Source organism: Papio anubis, chromosome 2 (genome assembly GCF_008728515.1).
Source record: "Papio anubis isolate 15944 chromosome 2, Panubis1.0, whole genome shotgun sequence".
In the NCBI taxonomy this organism is placed as follows: domain Eukaryota; kingdom Metazoa; phylum Chordata; class Mammalia; order Primates; family Cercopithecidae; genus Papio; species Papio anubis.
Window position 1 is genome coordinate 108,361,058 of NC_044977.1, and position 15,894 is coordinate 108,376,951.

Genomic DNA, 15,894 nt, shown 5'->3' on the forward strand with positions numbered 1-15,894 from the left:
GACTTCAAAAATAATCCCTCAGATGCCTTTCTTCTCTAAGATCTCACCCCACTCTGGGGCACAAGAACTTGGTTGTACTTTTGGGAAGGCTGTCAAGAATTTTTCTGCTTTGGCAAACCCAGAGGTACACCATTTCTGCGTCGAGTTCATCTCCTCCAATGTAGACTCCTGGTAAACTCTTTTTTGTTACGTATTGATATGTAGTTTGTCTTTGATCATTGCAATTTATATTTGATGACAAGGAACCTTTCCAAGAACATACTCATTTGACAGTTTGAAGGGCTGAACAAATGTCTTTATTTTTATGTATTTATTTTTGAGATGGAGTCTTGCTCTGTAGCCCAGGATGGAGTGCAATGGCATAATCTCGGCTCACTCCAACCTCCGCCTCCTGGGTTCAAGCGATTCTCATGCCTCAACTTCTGGAGTAGCTGGGACTACAGATGCATACCAACATGCCCGGCTAATTTTTGTATTTATTTTATTTATTTATTTTTTTGAGACGGAGTCTCATTCTGTCACCCAGGCTGGAGTGCAATGGCGAGATCTCAGCTCACTGCAACCTCTGCCTCCTGGGTTCAAGCTATTCTCCTGCGTCAGCCTCTTGAGTAGCCGGGGTTACAGGTGCATGCCACCATGCCCGGCTAATTTTTGTACTTTTAGTAGAGACAGGGTTCCTTCACGTTGGTCAGGCTGGTCTCGAACTCCTGGCCTCAGGTAATCTGCCCGCCTCAGCCTCCCAAAGTGCTAGGATTACAGGCATGAGCCACCACTCCTGGCCAAATGTCTTTATCTTTAAAACAAGCATTTCAGTCTACAATATCTGTAAAGGATTGGGATTTGTTCTAATTAGATTTGTTCTCGTCGAGGACAGCATTGTTTTTTATTGGCTTGTGAATGTGACCAGAGATACTTGCAATCTAACTCATACATGGGTTCTCTAGTTCACAATGTCCCACCTGGATGCCTTTTAGGCTTTCTTCTCCTCATAGCCTGCCACCTCCTTGGGCCTGGCCTGGAGGAAGCCTAAGTGAATCATCTCCTCATAGAATCAAAAGTAGACCATAAATGACGATGAATGCTTCCAGGTTGCCTGGAGCCACTGCACCTGATGCCATTTGAAACTCCCGCAGGAAATACTGGGCATCCCATTCCAAGTGTCCTTGAAGCCCGTGGCAAATTCCTCTTGTTCACTCCAAAAGCATGCTTCCTGTTGTTTTTGGGTGGTCTTCCCAATACCTAGACCTAAGAATGTTTAACAGAGAAAATAAAGAGCATATTTTGAATTCTCAAGTAAAATACTCTCTGATTGGTAGAACTTGGTTTTGATAGCAGAGTGTGGAAATAGCATGGCTGTTTATTTACTATGAGCATTTTGTGACAAACAGGCCTGATTCAGGGTATGATAGCACCACCCCTCAGTCTCTGAAGTGGCCAATTTCTCCCAGCTGTTCAGGCCGGTTTCTGACTAAGCAAGTTGTTTCTTTTAGATCCTGTCTTCGAGGCAGTTTCTGATGGTAGACAGAGGACACATTTTTCTCTGCTCATCCATGTGTCTGTACAATCATTGGCTGCTCAGACACTCCAGGTTGGAGGTCTATATAAGTTACCCTCACCAGCCTTTCTGAACCAGACACAAAGGACGCACCCCAACTGGCTTGTAAAAGCAGTACATCTAATCACACAATGCCTCTATAATGTGGTTTTTAAAATTAAGTGACCCACAGGATATTAATCTGGTGGTAACAACTCCCAAGGGATGTAGCACTGGCAAACACTTCAAGAGCTGCTAGTACTCCTATTAAATGTGATGTTCATTTTGTCTAAACATATGGAAATAAAACTAAGCCATGGGAGAACTTCAGTTCTGTACATGCTATAGTGTTCATAAACCTGTCATAAATAAGTGTCTCTTAAAAAGAAACCAATTAATAAATGTGCATTGAATCGCAAAGCGTAAATATTCCATAATACAGGGTCTCTCCTCCCCGCACCCTCCACCAGCATTCCTATCCCTGCCAGGGCCCCCCCGCTGCCTCCCTGTTACTTAAGCTGTTATAACATTTTCCACTTTGTGGCCCATCTCGGTTTTGTTGTTGTTGATTGAGTTATTTGGTTGGTTCAGAGGCCTGAAAATATAAAGAAAAAAAAATCTGTAAGCTATAAAACGCAGCTTCTTTCTTCCTTTGTCTGTGTATTAGAGTCTGGCTTGGCACTAGAACCCCACCCCAAACCTCCCACCGAGAGTATGTCATATTTCTATATGCTCATGCATGTTCAGCTCTACCTCTTTTGAAATGATGCCCAAAGCCCAGCAATGTTTACATAAGTAAAAGGGAGTTTCACTTTTATGCTGTAATTTCTACATGGAGCAGAGAGTTTTCCTAGCCATACCTTATACTTTGTTCATAGGTGAACTTTTATTTTTCTGATATGATGGTTTTATCCAGCTTTGACAACAGATTTCTTTAGGAGATTACACACCTGGAATTAACTTTTTCTGCCAAGAATTACAGTGCACCTGGAAGTACTAAATCATTTTTATCTATGTTTTAGAAGCTTTGTGTAGTGAAATTGCATATCTCAAACTTGACTTGTCTCTTGAGGAGAAGCTTAAGGACTGGAGTCGGGTAGATCTGAATATGCTGGTACTATGGAGTAAATACATCCAGGGTGTGTTTACTTTCCACCAGTCAAATACTCACTACCTGAACACCATCTCCCTGAGTACCTCACTTCTTAAATGACTCCGCTTCCTGCATAACATATGGAAATGTGAGTATGCACTTTCAGCAGATTGTTTGCTATGTTTACACCAGTTCTAACACTAATCCCCATTAATGTTTGATATAGTCCCCAACAGGTTTCAGAAGATGTCAGACACCATATCTACTGTGTGTGTGTTTGGCATGATACACACTCAAACAAGGAGAGTGATAAAGAAGGATTTTTAGAGATTTCTTTCCTAAAGATATTTGCTAACTAGATTAAATATTTTGAGAATGGGAAATACTTTGTATGAGTATGAATGACATCAAAATATAACATCCTTTAATTTAAAAAATAGGCAGGGAGTTCATTATAAATAGTCATACCATTCCATTTGGAGACGTATTACATTTTCTGTTATGAAACTGTGGATAAAGTCTTGCGAGGTACAACTGTAAGACTATCTTCAAGAGATTTAGGATTACGAGTCAGAAAAGTTATTAAAACTCATGCCTACACGTTAGAAAGATAATATTGTGTGAGTATTAGAAATTACATGATTTCTTGGGGGTGGGGAGGGTAGTGTTATAGGAAATTTAGAGAAAAAAAGTCTTCAATCTTCAAGTTTTGCTGTCAGTGTTAGAGCTCCTGTTTTTGTCATGAAACCAGGATATGCTCTCATTTTCCTGACGTGAAGTAGCATTGCTAGAACAACAAATGCTTTTCATCCCTAGGCATCCTGAAGTTTGCCAAACTGGTTCTGCTTATTCTTGTCGAACAAGGATAATTTCTTCTCTTGGTCGTCTCTGATACAGTGTCAGCATTTTAAAGGTCAAAAGTTACCATAGTGACAAATTACTTGAGTATAAACATTTATTCTGTTTAGACAAAAATGCTCTAAGATTAAGAAAAGGTTTAGAAAAATCATGGATAAACCAACACATTTATTTTGATGGATTTCTTTCTCAGGCAACATAAGAATGATATTATAAGTGATATTGTAAATAATGTTTAGTAAAAAAAAAGAGTACAGAAAAACAAAATATAGATACATTAAAATATATCTACTATCAAATTCAAATATAAATAGCTGAATTTCACAAATTACTATTTTCTGTTACTGTGGTTTAATTTTACATGATTGTGACTAAATTCTGCCCTGGTTATAGATAAACTCATTATGTTCTTTAAGTAGTTCGAATTTCCTGATAACCAGGAGTCAAACTGAAGAACAAGCAGAATTAGTAGCCAAGTCTAATAAACGACTGGGAAAAATTGTATCTGTCTCATCCTCCTGGTTCCCACACACTCTAGTTACATCATTACTTAGCCTGTAAATTTGGAGGCCAATTGGGCTCCAGAGCTTGGGTCAGGTGACCAAAACATCAAAATGTGTCTGAAACTCTACCCTAAAGATGGGGTTTCAGTAGGGCCTCTGGATAGCTGACTCCTCTGCGGCTGCTGTGCAATTTTCGTATTTTATTTCACCTTTGCTTTCAGGCTTAGCTTTTGGTCCCACAGATTGATGGCTGAAGCAAACTCGTTGATTTGGGTTTTTCTGTGCAGGTGCATGGGCAAAATTATTTCCTGTACCGCATACTACAATCAGTTATGTAATAGCTTAAAAGAAAACAAAAACAGAAACTAGTCCTTTGGTTTTCATCAGAGATCATTCTAACCCCTTATTTTTATTTCATCTTTTTTTTTTTTTTGGTTTTGAAAAATTTTTTGGATTTTGTGATATTTGAAAACATAATTTAATGTCTAAATTCACAAAACTTAAAAACCAAGGTTATTAGAGCCACTGGCTGCAACTCCCCATCGATGGAGCTGAAATGCTCTGCTCCTCTTAAAAGGAGCGGAATGTGTAACTCTATCCCCTTGCTAAGGTTTCACAGGGCAAGTATAGTGATGACAACAACTACTTGTTTTCTGCAGATGTAGAAAGGCAATTTTTTTTTTTTAACATGTGCAGGAAGCAACAAAAAGCCTGGTCTTCGGAGACAGGTGAGTGAATTGCCTTGCAAGAAATAAACCAAATAATCCTTAAAGTTGTAGTAACATATACAGAACCAAAAGCTTGACATCTCTGTACACAAACCTATTTTCATGTTCGGATTTACATTTCTCTTGATTGCTACAAGAGGGGCTATGATCGTTTCTAGTTGGGAGTTTGTTTCAATGGAGTAAAATCCATCAGAAATGAAAAATATCCTTGATAAATTGTTATCAGGTATTTAACAAATCTTTTCAGGAAGCAGGGATGATGCACTAAAGAAGGAGAAAACTCAGGTGAAAATCTTGTTAAAAACCAAGGCAAACAAACAAACAACAACAGCAACAACAAAAAGAAAACCAAGGCAAACAAACAAACAACAACAACAAAAAGAAAAACCAAGGCAAACAAAACAAATTGTCTTTCTTCTTGGATCAAATAACTGCATGAACTCTATTCCGTGACTTACACAGCAAACATTAGTATGTACTAATTATCATGCTGCAGGATAAGGATACAAAGAAGGTAATGAGATATGATAATAATGATAATGATAACAGCTACCATTTATGTAGTGCTCACGGCATACCATACTGTACTGAGCACTCTACATTTATCCTAATCCTCACATTAATTCAAGAAGATAATTATTCCATTTTACAGAAGGAGAAACTGAGGATCAAAGAAGATAAATGATTTGCTCATGATCATGCTTCGGTTATGTGGCGAGCCATAGAGATAGAATTTCAATCTACATTGGATTTAATCTAGGAACTCTGTCCATAACTGTTCTCCCACATTTTCTAGAGATCGAATAGAGATACAAGTCTTTCTTTGTCCTTAGGTGGTTTTAATCCCGTGGTGGAGTAAACTAGATGAAGAAATAATTGACATTACACTTGTTAAAATATCAACAGGACTAAGTGATTTAGGAAAGTCAAAGTTTCAGGGAAGAAGTGGTTTGGATCAGAACTTTTCTTAGGAACCCTGTGTCTATGGCATCGGAGCAGGGAAGAGTGTAGGTGGTAGATTAATGTTTGGTTATCTTTTCCCCTTCAGGTAATCCTTTGGAAAGAACTGATTTCTAGTTTTATTCTGCAGAACTATCACTGACAGTGCTGTGTAAGACAGAGCAAACTCCTGTCCCTACAGGTGCCTGCCAAATAAAGTAACTAGGTGCTCACATATTTTCCAGTACAAGTACTTCATTTTTAATTCATGGTCCAGGTCCTCAGTACATGCTGTTACTAATATTAGGTTTCAGCAGAGAATAATGAACAGGAACACAGGCCTGAATGTCTTAACGTTTTTTAAACGACGTTTGCAGTGTGAAATTCTATTTCTGGCTTAATTGGAGTCTTTACATAAACAAGAGGAGGGCTCTGCAGTGTTGGGGAGGCATAATAGACCCACAGCTTAGCAACAGAAAAGATAAGAGTCAGCATGATTCAGAACTGGTAGAAGGTTAATGCAGGCAGGACTTTTCCCCTTTTAGGTCTCAGCATAGTATTCTTATGTTGGACAAGAAAAGGAGAGGTCTTCTGAGTTAGGATTCTAACTGGAAAGCCTAGATCAGCTCCTTGGGGTGAAGCTTTATTCCATCAGAAAAGGAGGGAGGAGGAGAACTTGCTCTGGTTGGGGAATAGTACTGTTCAAATGGCCCCCAAAGCAGCGCTGACTTATCCGTTAGGTGCAGCAGGCAGTGTTTATGGGGCCTACGGTACTTTCAATGTTTTAATTACACGTAAAACAAAGAAGAAAAATGAACCTAATGATAATGAATGTATGATGATGAATTCAGCCTTGTTTATATTCATCTTGATACCAGTAGAGTTGTAAAGTATAACTTTTAATTATTTTTTGGAAGAAGGGATGATGGCAAAATGCCTGGACCCCATGAAAGTCATCATGTGGTCCTGCCCCAAAGAGGCCATTGAAGCAAGTTAAATGACTTTACTAGACAGCCTGTTTTTTTTTTTTTCCTTACTAGTGTTTTCTCACTGTAGATTCTACTGACAGCGAGTCTCTGAGAAAAAACACAAAAAACTCTCTTGGTTAACAAAAGCATCAAACACACATTCCCTCTAGGTTTCTAACAGTGCCCTGACTGGCATAGAGTTGGCATTTAACAATTGGTTGTATATATTGGACACTGATTTAAATAAAAAGCACACTGATATACTTATTCATTAAGTACAACTATTTATTGAGCATCAGCTGTGTGCCAGGCACTGTACTAGGTGCTACGGATATAACAGGAAATAAGATATTCTTCCTTAATTCCAAAAGCTTCAGAGAAAGTCAGTAAGAAGAAACATAAAAATGACATTTTCAGGAGGTAGTGGGTTGATAAAAATGAGGTGGGGGAAATCCTTGCTTTCTGATTTTCAGTTTAAAAAGTGTATCAACCTCCCAATTAAAAGAGGTTTTCTTCTATGACATTAAGACACAAGCTAAAATGGTCATAAATACATGAAACAGAGATATCGCATTGTATATGGTAGCTAAGCTTCTTATTTAAAAATAAAGGATGTTGAATGATTTTCAGTGAAATGAGAACTGCTAAAGCTCACCTGACTGGGGTGATTTTGGCCATCCAAGCACTCAGACTTGGTGAGTGTTTATTCTGCGGGAGGGCTAAAGCTACTGCTGGGCAGCTTCTTCCTCACTGTTGCTGGGCCTGCTGGGAGTCACGATAAATTTTGAGATTCATCTGAAAAAAGAACAAGTTTCACAGGAGCTCTCCAAGTCACTTGGTTTGAAGTAAACACCAAACTCAAATCATTTAGTTTCTCATGATGAGACTTTCAGGCAACATGTAGATCTTGCCTGGTCCGTTTATATAACAGACTTGTGTCTACCACGTGCCCTACATGTATCGGGCTTTGTGCTAATGTTTGGTTTCGAGAGAGGAACAAAACAGACAATGGCTCTGCCCGCATGGAGTTGAGTTTCCCATTTTCTTGTTGGAGAGGGAGAGGTAATACAAATTTCAAACAACAGACGGGGTAACTGCAGGGTTCTAGAAGTACCATTCTAGTGGCTATCTTTTATTTTGACTTTTTGGTAACAGCAACCCAATTCTCCTTGGCATGTTGTCTTATATTGGTCAAGAGATTCTGTCGTTCTCTAGCCAGGAAGTGGGCTTGTGACCCAAGCTTAATCAGAATCTCTTTCCTGGAGTTCTGAGGGGCTTGGTGTTGATTCCATGAGCATGTGGCCAGATTCTGGAAAGAAGATCCCCACTGATATCGCAGAATAGTCATGAACACCCATAATGGACTGGACCAGTGAGTTAAGGGTACCTTTTGCTTTACTTTGCCATTCACTGGGCTGGGTTATTAAACTAGATTGACCCTAAATTCCTTTCACCTAGTGCTTCCTTTTTGGAAATCAATAGGGATCATTAAGAAGAAGAATGTAAGCACAGACATACTGACTGGGTCAGCATGGTATAATGGAAAGAGCTTGGGGTTGTGCTGATTTTGGTATGCTTACCGGGCAGTTTCCCCCAGTCTAAAATTGGAAGCGTAACACCAGCTCCACAAGGTTTTTGGGAAGTTTAAATCTAGACGGCCCTATTTAATGCCCATGCCCATGAATGTTAGTTCTTTGCCCTTACCTACTTTCACTTCTCCTGCCCAAACCCCACCGCATGCTGTCTTCATAAATAGTATGCTGCCAAGTTGGCTGGAAATTTTAAAATAAGGGCAAAAATGTGCAATAACAACTCTGGAGAAAGAGATGAGATGGGGTTGGAAAGCTGATAAGTGAATCTACAGCGACTTCCTCCTCCCTTCAGATAGTGTGGGCTTGGAGTGAAGTATGGGCCGGAAATTTGACAATTGGCTAGATCTGTGGCTCGTGAACTCTGCCTGGCATGAACACTTCTATTTCAGCACATCTGTGATTGCCATATCACCAGCATTTGCAGAAATGGAGGATTAATTTTATTGTGCATTAGCTCAGCAGATCTGGTGACATAATATTGCACTACGAAGAAGGATTACTCACCAGTTTCTGGATGCTACATTTTTAGAAACTAACTCCACTTAACGATAAGTGTTGGATCTAACAACTTCCCCCTTTTCCCTACTCCCACTCTCCAATCACCCAACCAACAAATATTCCTTAATGTAAAAACCAGCTCTCATGGGACCAGATGGATACAATTTTTCTTCAGGATAAAATTCTGGATATTTCCCCAAAGTGAAGTTTTTATAATGCTTCTTCATTTATTAAAAACAGATGTGCCATGTTTATAATATTGCTCCAAGCCCCCCCCTGTTTTGGTTTATGGAAAGCAATTTGTGTAAGGTAAAATAATATGGCATTTGTGAGTCATTTCTGAAGAAAAAAATGCAAAAACTGTACAGTAGTCTGCAAGCCAGACAGGGCATATGGTCATAGGGAAATATGGCTACATCCCAGGGCAAACAAAGAGGACACCTTGTTTCTACTTCTGTCGTACATCTACTCAGGGTTTCGACATATCCTCTTTTCACCTATGACCTCCATCTTCAGAAAAAAGAGACTCAGAGACAGGCTGTTATTAAGGTCTAGTGGCTGGCAGAACTCAGTCGCACACTGCATCCTATAATCTTCCTACTTGCCACTAAGCCAGTAGCATTTCCCTTACCTGTTGTCTTTTTAAAAGAACTTTTCCCCCATCCTCATCTAGGCTACCTCATAGAGCCGCCTTCTTCTCCAGGTAGCACACCTTAAAAACTATTCCTTCCTTTCTCTATAGCCTCTTTGTCCATTCTGTCATTTCTACTTGCTGATGTTTAACCAGCTGCTGGGCTACTGTGTCACTTAAGTAGCTGTATTTGATGTCTATGGAGTTCAGAGTATACAGTGAGTAGGGCCCTGTGGACAAATGCAGAAATAAAATGTGTGTATGCGTGTTCTTTATTGAGTGCTTATTGCATGCCAGGCACTGCTCTAGTTAGTTTTTAGAGTTCGTTATATTTAATTTTCACAATTTTCTGTGAGGTATGAGTTTGGACAGACCCGCATTAAAGCCCTGCTCTACCATTTACTTGTAAAAATATGTAAGCTTTAAGTAGGGAGTATCCATATTTTTAGGGCTAATTCCTGTAATTTCTATTTGTATGGTTAAAAAAAAAAAAAAAAAAACCAGCTTTTTCTCTTATATAGCCAGGGAAGATTTTCTTAAAAATTATTAAAAATATTCTGTCAATATTCTTTGTATTTGAAGCTCTGATGGCAAAACTGGATATATGCCATATTCATTTTTTTTAACAGCATGAAGTACAAAGAAAGTGATAAAAAAGTACACAAACTGCTTTAATTAATCTATGCAAGCAGCAGACAGTAAAATATAATGGTCTACTTATTCTTCTGTGATTGACAACCAATCCTTAGAGCAATTTGCACTCTGATCAGATAGCAGGTTTTCTCCCATAACCTTGAGGTCCAAGTCTCTCTGCCCTTTATTGTGAAATTATCTGCCCTTTGACCCTTTGAAAAGATGGAGTCCCACATCTTCTAAAAGCTTTCCCTGGGTCCTGCACTGATGTGTACAGTAAATGACTGATTGTCTCTGTTATATGACCACGGCAGGCACAGAGAAATACCTAACTCATTTTAGCAAAACTTATCCTAATTGGAACTATAATCAAAGATAACTGGAATACTCCAGAAACTTACCTGGATTTGGTGTCTTTTGAAGTTTTGGTAAAATAAGTGGTACCTTCTTTGTGCTTGTATTTTCTTTCCTTCCAATAGGGGAGTGAGGAAGAAAAAAAATTGAAAGGAAAGCTAAAGCATCTCTTCTTGCACAACCTTCCCTTCTCTCTTTCTGTGTAGCAGAAGGTGACACTGGGCTGCTGGGCTGGTTCAGAGGGTTATGCACATAAAGTCCTTATCACCTGTGCTATTTAAAGTGGAATGGAAAAGTGCAGCTGAAAACATCCTGGGGGAAGCATTCTCTCCTAGGGCAGCCAGGGTACTTTTCATCTTCACCTGAAGGCAGCCCTCACCCAATTTAATGCATCATTTAGTTCAGCATTAGTGAAAAAATCCTCCCCAGGCCTGCTCACAATGACCCTAGGGCGCCATAGAAACAGACTGAGAAGGAGGGTTACCAGTTTTCGCTTCCTCGGTTAGATGTAGTAAAGGTAAACTGCAAACGTGGACATGGAGCCAAATGAGGAGGTTGAGGAGTGCAAGCTTTAAATGACAGAAAAGTGCTTTCTTTAAAGCTTCTGGGTCCTACCACCCAGCAGATAGGAGGAGAGCCTTGGATATAGTGACAGGTATGTAGGAAGGAAAGAAGGAAGGGAGGAAGAAGGAAGGAAAGAAAAATTACTGAGAACCTACTATGCTAAATCTTTTGGCATTCTATCAGCTTCACAATACCATTTATGTTTTTATTATTCAATTGTAATTTTACAGAGTAGCAAACAAATACTCCAAAAAGTTGGGTAATTTCTCCAAGAATGCAGACTAGCAAGGACAGGAACAGGAATTGAACCTAGATTATCTGTCCCAGTCTTTCCCTTTGCCCCTTTCAGGTGGCTTTGTTGTTCAGTGTTGACGCCAGGATTTCTACGTTAAACTAGGCCATAGTTCAATCTGTGGGAGACCTCAGCATCCCCCCAACTGGGAGCTTAAGGCCAGACCAGTAACAAGAGCTTATCTTCAGGGATGTTCAGGGGAGATGCCCCTCATACCCACTGGGAGGAAAAGGACAGGTACAGTATGGCTGTCTGTGGGTGGGGCTGCGGCACTAACATGTCCCTATTATGGGGATACCTGCCAGCCATAATATTGGTCCTACAGTTCAAAGTGAGTCAAAAGCCCATTGCTAATTTCTTTATACTTTCTAAATCTGAAAAAAAAAAATCATTAAATCGCAAGACTCTTGTTGCTTTCTGCTAAGCTGTACATTGTGTCCCTGTCTTCAACAAACATGTGCTTTGGGATTATTATAATTTTGAAATTTAGTTCGATGATTCTTTAGGTTGATCAGCAAAATAAAGCAAGATAAGCTTTATCTTGCTTAGAGTAACTTGCTATGGAACTTCGTGCAGTCATTTGACGGGTTTACCGTGATTTGAAAGCAGACTTGTATCCCTCTCAACTGATCATCCTCCTTAATATCTGTGTAATTCACTACAAGAAGATGCAGTTTAATGCTCTCTGCCAATATTGTGTATAATATATGTGTGCGAGGATATCTCTTGCCTCTTGCTATACCGTTTTGAACCCAATGTTTGGAAGTTCTTTTGTGATTTGTCATTTAAGCAAAATATAGACAGACTAGCCTGTCTTCTAAGAAGAGAGGATAGTTTCAAAGTGTGTAAAAGACACTTGCAGAGAAATTAGAAGTAATTGGGTTTGCTATGCTGATATTTTAGTATGGTAAATAAAACTCTTTCTTATGAAAACTTCTATGATAATTGTTGACATGATCATTTTAAAAAATAATTTAAACTAGTGGTCCAAGAATTTTGAGTTACCTGACTCTGGTCAAATGCCAACTTCAACATTTATTAGTTGTTTATTCTTGGGCAAGTTACATGGTTTGCAAAGTCTTATATTTATCATCTGTAAAATGGGATATTAATACCTAGTTAAGGAGTTTACTCAGGGAGATGAGGGTTAAATGAAATAAACTGACTAGTGTTTGCACTTAGTAAAAGACATTCATTAACATGGAATTTATTATTATTAATCCTAGAGAGCAGTGTGCATTTTTCAGTGTTTTGACTAGCTGGGATTTGGTGATATTATTTTGAATTTAAAACTCTCACAACCACAAAGGGCAGTAATCATAACGTACAAATATTTTTTTTAACATGGAGATGTTTGGAAATGGAAATCAGCCAACCTCCTAATCTGATAATTCTAATAGAAATGGGAATCCATGAAGATTGTTTTATTAAATCTTTACGTACAGACAAGCCCCTATATACAATGCAGATGTTATGATAGATGTCAGTATTGGTATTAAGGTATGCTTCATGTTCTCATTACTAATACACTGTGATTAATTCAAATAAATATACCAAGAATATATAGTAGTGCAATTTTCTACTTCCTCACCAAAAGAATTACATGTCTCTTATGTTTAAAGAACTCTCCTGCTAAAATTGATGGAAGATATCACATGGCAAATATAATGGTCTTTACCAGAACATGGTAAATGATTTTTTACTATGGAACATGAAAAATATCTCATAAAGGACATTATTTTTATGTTAAAGGAGGAACTAAATAGCTACACACAAAATAACACCCATCAGAGGTTTGTTACATACGAATTTTATCTATGCCTTTTTTAGGTGTATTTGTGTTTTTAATGGCTACTATGTCTTTAGATAATGAGTTCTCTGAGCAATTACCTAGTGAGTTGGATAAAACACAGGTTTCATATTTAAATGTGCACTTATTTGGTAAGTAACTAAGACTTCTTGGGTCCACTTGCTTCTTCTGTAATTATGGATGGGGGTGCCTTCCTGGTGATACCAAGTTTGTAGAGTTTGTCAAGTAAGATTGTGGAAATTAGAGGGTTCTGAGGACAGAGCACTATACAATGTAAGAAATTCACTAACCTTGCCTTCCTCCTGGGTGAAATAAATCTCCTCATTGTAGTGTCCTACTTATTGTGCCTAGGGATACTCATTAAAATTTGGCGAACAAATATATGTCAAAGACTTCATGTTTGAGAATTTCTTTAATGGATATGATGAAAAGTAAAAGAGCTAAAGATGCTACCATTGTCTGCAGATTGACTAGAGATTACCAGTGACTTTTAAAATGCAATTTATGACAAATTTTTTTCATGTATTTATTTTCTCTAAAACCTTTCTGTTACTGCTTAGATTAAGGAAATGTGGAAAATGGGACAATTCACATTGTCCTCAACTGAAATAAGTTACCCGTTTTACATTTATTTTATCTGAAAAAAATTATTTATAATTTAATTTCCTTTCACTTTTCAAGGACTTGACTCTTAAGTAAATAAGAAGTGGATCTGCTTGCTTTTTAAGTTTATTTAATAATGTTTTTAAGGATAAATGTCCTTTAAGAATGGAATAGTAAATACAGGTTCCAAAGATCATTTGTATAATGCATGCATATAGTTCCCCAATAGTTTCCTTCCTGATCCTCCAAATCATAAAAAAAACCAAATTTTCTGATTTTAAATATTTTTTGTTTCAGGTAGTCTCCATCTTTACAAGTAAGATTAGTTGTAAATACAGCCAACTTTTTTTTGGTCTTAATATTGTTTGAATATCAATAGATATTTTTTGCCGATAGAAATAAGGATAACAACAACAACAAAAAGAAATTATTTGAGAATGAGGCAGAGAAAAGGGTTCTTTATAAATAGATGCTTTCTGGAGTGGAAATTCATAGTTTCAAAAGGAATTAAGTCACTTAATTAGGTGGGGAATGGCATAGTACAACACAGACCCAGACACTGATTTCCCTTTCTGAGACATCTTTCTCATTCCAGTTTTCTCTTTAATCCTCTGTACTAATGATGAATGACATCATTATTCATATTACTGGCTTTCCAAAGTGAACTGATATTTGGCATAACCAAAAAGGTACAATATCTAAAAGCACTAGGATATTTTAAAACCAATCTTCTCAAGAAGAGATGATTATGCTTCACAAGAGGAAATATTTCTACCATTAGCCTTATTTCACTAACAAGTTTCTGGCCAAGAAGAAAGCAATAAATACCTACTCATGCTCAACTAATCTCAAATAACTTTTTAACAATCCATTTGTTTTGAAGTGCCAAATGCATATTCAGGATGTCGCCTCCCTGCCATTTCTTTATCACTTTTGTTGGATTTCCTAGTACAAAAGAAATATGTCTTACAAAATTACTCTTAATCACATGGATTGAGATCAATAGTAAAATAAAATATTACATGTTGTCAACTGAAACGTTTCATCACATTTAATCTAACAGATCAGATTTGGGAGGCTACAAAATATGAACAATTCGCAGGAGAACAATGAATGGTAATTACTGAAGATGCCTATAAGATACATTTTATCAGTTCATGCCTTTTTGTTTTTCTGAGAGATGTTATGGTCTACCATCTACTCTTTAATATTGTCCATAATATCATGATCAAGAAAAAAGAGTTGCTTCAAGAAAATTTGAGCTGGAAAGACAAGATGCAAGTAACTTACATTATGATTTTTAAATAATGAGTTCTCTCATTATTATTATTTTTAACAAATAATGCTAGTAAAAGTTCCTACTTGACTAGAGTTTTGACTAGTTGTGACAACCAGGATCTCTCATCAGAACTTTGAGTTTAAAAGAGATTAATTTCAAGCAGATAAGTACTTCCTCCTGGGACAGCCTTCTCCAACCCAATGACCTTATGGTTGAGTATCTAAGCATATTTTTCTTACCTAAAAATAAAACCCAAGTTTTTTCCTTCCTTCCTTCCTTCCTTCCTTCCTTCCTTCCTTCCTTCCTTCCTTCCTTCCTTCCTTCCTTCCTTCCTTCCATCCTTCCTTCCTTCCTTCCCTCCCCCATTTTTTGCGGGGGGGTTCCGGCTTTTGCTTTTCATATCCCATTCTGTTCACCTACAAAATGAAAATGGACTCACTGACCTGATGTAATCAAATGTTGTAAGTCAATATAAGTACAGCCAAGAAATTGAAGTTGGATTAAACTGAATGAGAGTTTGGGTCTGAAGTAAATATGACAGTAGACCTAAAAGGAAATTTATAAACTTTCTTTTTCTTTAATATTGTGATAGGCAGAATAATGCTCTCCACCCTGCCCCAAATATGTCCGTGTCTTAATCCTTGGAGCCTACGAGTATGTTACATTACATGGCAAAGGGAAATTAAGATTGCAGCTAAAATTAAGCTTGCTAAATTGGTGATTTTATGACAGAGAGATCATACTGGATTATCTGGGCAGACCTGGTATACTTGCAAAAGTCTTTAAAAGTAGAAGAAGAAGACTGAAGAGGGGTCAGAATGATATGATGTAAAAAGAAGTTGATCTCCCCTTGCTGGTTTTGAGGATGGAGGAAGGCATCATAAGCCAAAAAAAAAGCAGGAAGCCATCAGAAACTGGAAAAGTCAAGAAAACAGATTCTCCCCCTGAGTCTACAGAGGGAATTCACCTCTGCTGACACCTTGATTTTGGCTCAGTGAGACCTGTGCTGAACTTC

The 15,894-nt window shown here is 37.9% G+C and overlaps 1 long non-coding RNA gene across 2 annotated transcripts; it reads right to left on the bottom strand.

Annotated features, from left to right (window-relative positions):
- Positions 1-704: 704 nt before the first annotated feature.
- LOC116273794 lies at positions 705-11,368 on the bottom strand. 2 transcript variants are annotated; one of them, XR_004182206.1, is made up of 3 exons: positions 10,379-11,363; positions 7,279-7,418; positions 705-1,245 (listed from the first exon to the last, which is right to left on the bottom strand). It is a non-coding gene; the product is annotated as an uncharacterized LOC116273794 (long non-coding RNA). The 2 variants fall into 2 exon arrangements; XR_004182207.1 differs by lacking the exon at positions 705-1,245 and adding an exon at positions 2,041-2,129 and having other exon boundaries at positions 10,379-11,368.
- Between the last annotated feature and the right edge of the window lie 4,526 nt (positions 11,369-15,894).